The sequence below is a fragment of the Nicotiana tabacum genome, chromosome 16 (assembly GCF_000715075.1).
Source record: "Nicotiana tabacum cultivar K326 chromosome 16, ASM71507v2, whole genome shotgun sequence".
Lineage (NCBI taxonomy): Eukaryota > Viridiplantae > Streptophyta > Magnoliopsida > Solanales > Solanaceae > Nicotiana > Nicotiana tabacum.
Window position 1 is genome coordinate 43010972 of NC_134095.1, and position 7998 is coordinate 43018969.

Consider the following 7998-nt stretch of genomic DNA (forward strand, 5'->3'; position numbering starts at 1 on the left):
TAATAGGGGATCGGGGCGTTAATTCTTAAGACGACCGGCCGGATCGTCACAAATAATCTGTTATTTGCCATATGCACTTTAGCAATTAGAATTCCACCCAAGTCTCTAAGCCAAAGATGCATATTTTTCATGTGAATATCATATTCCTTTTTAAGAAGTTGGCACAAACTCAAAATATTATTTTTTTAATTTTGGCACATAATAAATATCTTGAATTAACTTGTGGCCACCCTTTTTACAGGATATCAAAATTGTACTTATCCCTTCGATTTGAATCTTTGAGGTATCTCCAAATGACACATTACCTCTCATCATTTTTTTTGCTGCATGTAAAATTGTAGAAATAAATAAGGGGAAAAACTATGTTTCCAGAAAGGAAACAAAAAAGACTAACAAATTCTCAACCTACATATAGATGAATTCACAATAGTCTCTCTTACTATGGGTACAATGGGTGTCTATCCTCTCATAAAGATTCATCAAAGTGGGCAACAACCCTAAATTTATTTTCATTTGTTTTAACCAATTGTAAGTCAAGCAGCTTCAATTACTATTCTTGGCTTTTCCATTAGTAGTCCATCCCACCCATTGCTGGAGTTTCTTTCTCATCCTTAGGAATCTCGACAATAACTGCGTCGATTGTGGTCAAAAGAGACGACACGCTGGCAGCATCGACCAAGGCTGTCCTGATCACTTTCAACGTGTCAATGATTTCTTCCTTGACCATATCCACATATTCACCTTTGGCAGCGTCATATCCAAGATCAGTGTCGTCCTGCTCCAACAGTTTACCAACCACTACTGCCCCCTCTACTCCTGCATTTGAAGCTATTGTATCAGGTGTCTTAAGAGCACTCTGAATAATCTGTACACCAATTTTCTGGTCAAAGTTGGCAGTTTCTAATTTATCCAATTCCTTTGCTGCATAAAGAAGAGCAACACCACCACCTGGAACAATTCCTTCCTCCACAGCAGCCTTTGTGGCATTCAAAGCGTCAGTGACTCTATCTTTCTTTTCGCCAACCTCAGCTTCACTAGCTCCTCCAATCTTTAACACAACAACACCTCCTGAAATCTTAGCTATTCTTTCCTGCAACTTCTCCTTGTCATAATCAGATGTGCTGAGTTCAATGGTTGATCTAATCTGTTCACATCGCTCCTCTATGGACTTCTTCTCACCAGCGCCATCAAGAATGACAGTATCATCCTTGGAAATAGCCACCTTTTTACATGATCCCAGCATCTCCAACTCCACATTTTCAATGTTCAATCCAAGCTCTTCTGTTACAACTTGGCCTCCAGTTAAATAACAAGATCTTGCAAATTAGCTTTCCTGTTTTCACCAAAGCCTGGTGCTTTAATGGCACAAACCTTGATTCCAACACGAAGTTTGTTCAAAATAAGAGTGGCAAGTGCTTCACTGTCCATATCTTCAGCCACAATTAAGAGGGGCCTTTGCCTCTTCAGAGCCAACTCTCATGCTTTCACGACAGCATTAACGCTTGAGATATTTTTCTCATGAATAAGAATTAGTGGGTCGTCGAGTTCACATTTCTGATTCTTCTGATTTGTGATGAAGTATGGTGAAATGTAACCTCTGTCCAGCTTCATCCCTTCAACAACTTCCAACTCATTGAACAGTGTCTTTCCATCTTGAATAGTGATGACTTCCTCCTTGCTTACTCACTCTATAGCCTTTGCAATTGGCTCACCAATTTCTCCTTCTCCATTTGCAGAGATAGTCCCAACCTGTGCAATTTCCTCTGATGTGCTGATCAACCGTGCTCTGCTTTTCAGGTTTGTTACAACGGAATCTACGGCCATGGTGATACCCCGTCTAAGGTCCATTGCATTCATACCAACTGCCACTGACTTGCATCCTTCAGCAAATATTGCTCGGGTGAGGACTGTAGCACACGTGGTACCATCACCAGCAACATCATTTGTGGCATTGACAACTTGTTTTACGAGGCTTGCACCAACATTTTTTATTTTGTCCTTGAACTCAACACTTTTTGCGACAGTGACACCATCTTTTGTTACTTTGGGTGCGCCCCAACTTTGTTCAATCACCACATTACGTCCCTTTGGACCCATAGTGACTTTAACAGCGTCAGCAAGTTCCTCAACCCCTTGAAGCATCATATCCCTAGCTTCAACTCCAAATCTAATATCCTTTGCAGCATAATTTCTACTCCAATTTAACCTGCCACCAATCTGTGGGTGCTGGTTCTTGCAACTCTGGCTTTGGAAGCAAGATTTGCTACAAAACGATACATTTTTTTTGCAACTGAGAAAATGTTGGTGAGAGAGACTAGAGAGAAGTGGGCATTGCCTTTTATCATTTTATTGATCTCCACAAACTTTTTTTTGCATCTACACATGTGATTGCTTGCTCCATTGTCCAAATATCACGAACTACAATCATCCTTATCTTCTTCCTTGAGTGCCAACAACAACGTTGACTCATCTTCTTCTTTCTTGTCATCAACAAGGTTAGATTTCTCTTCAACTTTGTTACGACATTCCCAAGAATAATGGCCAAATTTATGACAATTATAATACTCAGTTTTTTATTTGTTATACCTTTATCAATTATTTTCTTGATAGCAGCTATGTCTTCTTCCTTTTCTTTGTCCACGACCACGACCTCTAAATGTTTGGTGGATTTTAACTTCATTGTTGAAGTTGTTACCATTACTTCTTCCTCTTCCATAACCTCCACGACCTCGTCCTCATCCTTGTCCACTCCCTCAATAGTTTTTTTCACTTTCATAATCCTTAAAGGATGCATGAGTTTTAAGATGTTGCTTCAGTGACACTTCTTGTCTCCTCTAAATTTTTTCTTTATGGACCTATAAAGAACCCTCCAATTGCTCCACCGTCATTGAGTCTAAATCTTTAGACTCCTCAATAACACACATCATAGAATTAAATTTAGTTGTTAAAGTGCGAAAGATCTTTTCCACCACGCGAACATCTTCTATGTCTTTCCCGTATCTTCTTAATTGATTCACAACAGCCTTCACTTTTGAATAATAATCTGAAATGTATTTGGATTCTTTAATTTTTAAAACTTTAATATCAGCCCTTAGATTTTGAAGTTTTACCTTTCTTACTTTATCAACTCCTTGGAGAGAATTTTGTAAAATCTCCCAAGCTTCCTTTGATTTTGTATCATCTGCCACCCTCTCAAACATCGCATCATCCAAACATTGGTGGATGATCGTAAGGATTTGTTGATCCTTCTTCCTTTTCTTTGCCAAGACATCTTTTTCATTTTGAGGCAGAGTTTCCTCATTATCGGATTTTGCATACCCTCTATCTACGATTTCTCATACATCTTGGGAGCCAAGAATGACTTTCATACGTAGACACCATTTCTCATAATTTTCTTTTGTAAGACGGGAGTACTGAAAAGACAACGGACCATTATTCCTCATGGTTCTGATATCATGTTGTTGGGAAAAAATAATATTTAGCCCCGGAATAATACCCATGATAATAACAATACCTCAAGAGAGTAAAACGACACCAAATCTTTTAACGGGGTAAAATACATTATTCAAGCGGAGTAATATAATACCACTATAATATATATTACAACTCGATAGTGTCAAGAGACTACTACAACTTCGAAAGAAATAACACTTTTTATTTTATAGACCTCACTACAATATTATTCCCACTCTATTTATCTCACAGACTACAATCTGTGGATGACTCTCACTGATTTATGTTTCTCTCTGGTTTTGGTGTGTTGAACTGAACAAACAAAGCTCCTATTTATAGGAGTAATGACCCCCATAGAACCAATCAGGAGATTGGATTTGATATGCAAGTTGGATATTGTAATTTGCAAATCTAAAACCAAATCTGTTACACAACCAATTTGCTGGATCCGCCTACCTTGCCTTTTGTTTAGCCAATAACATTTTTTCTTTCTTTCTTTATTTTGTTTCTTTTATTTAGGGACCCATCAGAAGATACTGTAATTTCGTTTCAGAATAGTAGTTGAAAAAGTTTTCGGATACATTATACTTATTTTCAATTTAGATGACACATTTTATTTATTAAGAATTAATTTAACTAAATTTTAAAGTTAAACTAAATTAGTTCAACTTAATATTTTTAAATTAAAATTTGGATATTCAATAACTATACGAAAAGTATTATACGTTGTAATTTTTCTCATGTCAATATGATAAAAATATATATTTTAAAATATTGGTCAAACTTTACACAATTTGACTGTACATGTCATTTAAATTGAAACATAGGGAATAAGTGTAATGCTTTTTTCACATTTCCTTTTAGCTTGTTGTCTCTTTTCAACTTTTTGACAAGTGAGGTCCAAAAATCAAGATCACCCACTTTCAATGCCATTCTTGCAAATCACCCAATAGTTTTTGGCTGAAATGGAATATTGTTGGAGATTAATTGTCTCATTTTCCATGTGATATACTAATAGTTTTCTACAATCACGAATTTAAAGTTTTAATTTGACTCATGTACTCAATGAAAAAGTAAATAAATAATGATAAAAAAGATTGTTTAACAAAGAATTTAAAGTCTGGATTCTTGGAAGATGCAAGAGCTGTAACCTCTCTCTCGTCCTACTTACTTGTCACTTTGACCTTTTTACACACTGTTTAAGAAAATATTATTAAGAATAAAAGTTAGTATTAGACTAAATTGTCCTTATTTATTCTTTGATCCTCAATCTTTTTAATTCTTATAAGAATATTTATTAGAGTAATGAAGATAAAAAGAAAAAATTGTTAATTATTTCTTGGTTATCTAATTCTCTTGTTAGGAGGTTGGTTGAACAGTAGAGAGATAGGAAGAAAGACCTGCACATGATGTTTATTGACCTAGAGAAAGCGTATGACAAGCTTCCTAGAGAAGTTCTCTAGAGGAGCTTAGAGGCAAAAGGCATGTCGGTTCCACACATTATGGTGATTAAGGACATGTATGATGGGGCTAAGACTCGGGTTAGGACAATGGGAGGCGACTCTAAGGATTTTCCGATTGTTATGGGGTTACACCAAGGTTCTGCGCTCAATCCGTTCTTATTCCCCCTGGTGATGGATGTGTTAATACACTACATTCAAGGGGATGGGCCATGGTGCATGCTATTCACTGATGACATAGTTTTGATTGATGAGTCGCGAGCCGGTGTTAACGAGAGGCTGGAGGTTTGGAGATAGGCTCTTGAATCTAAGGGTTTCAAGCTTAACAGGACGAAGATAGAATACCTGGAGTGTAAGTTCAGCGCTTAGTAAGGGGAAGCAGACATGGATGCGAGGCTTGAATCACAAGTCAACCCAAGTAGAGGCAGCTTCAAGTACCTTGGGTCGGTTATCCAGGGGGGAGGGGAGATCGACGAGGATGTCACACACCGTATTGGGGTAGGATGGATTAAGTGGATGTTAGCATCTAGAGTATTGTGTGACAAGAGAGTTCCATTGATATTCAAAAGTAAGGGTCACAACCCGGATTTTTCACCCTCAGGAGTCGTGATGGCGCCTACTCGTGGAAGCTAGGCAAGCCAAATATTGTAAAATCATTACCTTCCTTTTATTAACCATGTTCAACAATTTGAAACAATAAGTGATTAAATAGCGGAATAAATTAAATAACCAGAAATACGGAAGACGAAAATCTTAATAATTCAACCAAACACTGCTACATAATCTGAAGTACAATACTACCCAGAATTTGGTGTCACAAGTCACGAAATATCTAAGAATACTACAAATAAGTTCTGAATGAAAATACATAAGTTTATCTCTGAATAAGTAAAAACAGAAAGAGAAAAGGAAGAGACGCCAAGGCTCGCGGACGTCTGCATGACTACCTCAGGTCGCCTGAATGGACTGAAGACAGCACCCTCACTGCGGTCCAAACGCTCCGGTATCAGTATATGCATATAGTGTAGAGTGTAGTATCAGCACAACCGACCCCATGTGCTGGTAAGTGCCTAGCGTAACCTCAGCGAAGTAGTGACGATGCTAGGGCCAGTCTACCAAATAAACCTGTGCAGTTAAATATATACAGCGGAAATAGAAGCAGATAATTACAACTAAAGTTGGGCGGGGGAAACATGCTACGGGGAGTAACAGATAACAACAGAATAATAGTAGAGAAATGTAAGGAATGCCATAACTCAATTACCAGCAAAAGATAAGGAAATAAGAACAAGTACACATGTAATACTGTTGCAGGCGTGCAACCCAATCCCATTTCATATAGTATCGTTGCAGGTGCGTAACCCGCTTCCATTTCATAAAGTACCGTTGCAAGCGTGTAACCCGTTCCCATTTCATATATTACCGTTGTAGGCGTGCAACCCGCTCCCACTTCATGTTTTACCATTGCAGTCATGCAACCTGCTCCCATTTCATGTATTACCGTTGCAGACATGCAACCCGCTCCCATTTCATTTATCAACATCAATCATAAAAGAATACCGGGAAGGGAACAATAGCATAATAACAATATCCCGGCAAGGGAACAATAATATTACAACAACATCCCGGTAAGGGAACAATAATATCACAACAACATCTCGGCAAGGGAACAACAATATCACAACAACATCCCGGCAAGGGAACAATAATAAAATTCTCATATGAAGCACGAATAAACCACAATGGAGTGATAAAAATTACAATACAAGACTCACAGGCATGCTTGACACCGGCGTATAGATACTCGTCACCATGCCTATATGTCATACTCCACAGTTAACACGTAGCAAATAAGACACGACTTCTAAAGTTAAGGTTAGACCAAAACTTACCTCAAACTTTCACGGTCAACTAAAGCCTCAAACACCGTTTTTTCTTTAGAATTCGCCTCCAAATTACTTGTATCTAGTCCAAATTAATTTAACAACATCAATATATACTAAAGAATTCATACCCAACGCTTAATTATATGTTTTCTATCATTTTCCCCAAAAAGTCAAAAATCGACCCTTGGCCCGCTTGGTCAAAATACGAGGTTCAGACCAAAACCCGATCACCCATTCACCCACAAGCCCGAATATACAATTAGTTTCTGAATCCGACCCCAAAAGAGGTCTAAATTCCAATTATTCAAAAAGCCCTTAATCTACCCAATTCCCCAATTTCTACCATTAAGAATCATGATTTAGGCCTAGAAATCTAGTGGGTGTTAATGGAAATTGAAGGAAACAAGTCTAAGAATGCATACATATGGCTTTGTGGTAAAATCCCTCTTCAAAAATCGCCCAAGTTCGAGTTTAAGTGAAAACGTTATGAAGTTTTGAAGAAATCCCGTTTTGCTACTATTTTAAAATAACTGGGCAGGGAATCTATGCGCTCGCACACGATTGGATGCGTTCGCATAGAACAAATGGTGACCCCCAGAATTAACTCTATGTTATCGCGGACCTACCTATGCAATCGCATAGAACAAATGATGACCCCCAGAATTAACTCTATGCTATTGCGGACCTACCTATGCAATCGCATAGAACAAATGATGACCCCCAGAATTAACTCTATGATATCGCGGACCTACCTATGTGAATGCATAGAACAAAAACATGGACGCCAGCAAACAGCAAAAACACCATATTTTTTAAGTTCGAATCACCCCGACGTATATCCGAAACTCACCCGAGCCCTCGGGACTCTAAACCAAACATGCACGCAAGTCTAAAAACATCATACGGACTTGCTCGTGCGTTCAAATCGCCAAAATAACATCTTAAACAACAAATTTAGCATAGAAATCTAAGAAAAATTTCAAAACTTTCAAAGCATCAAATTTCACAACTACGGGTCCGAATCACATCAAACGACTTCCGTTTCTTACCAAATTTCACAGACGCATCTTAAATGTCTTATTGAACATGTACCGGACCCCGAAACCAAAATACGGACCCAATACCATAAATTTCAAATATAATCAAAATTTCAAAAACTCTTATATTTTCAGTAAAATAATTTCTTTCAAAAATTCATT

General features: G+C 37.8%; 1 pseudogene; it reads right to left on the bottom strand.

Annotated features, from left to right (window-relative positions):
• Positions 1-553: 553 nt before the first annotated feature.
• On the bottom strand, positions 554-2309 carry LOC107769669 (chaperonin CPN60-2, mitochondrial-like; annotated as a pseudogene).
• Between the last annotated feature and the right edge of the window lie 5689 nt (positions 2310-7998).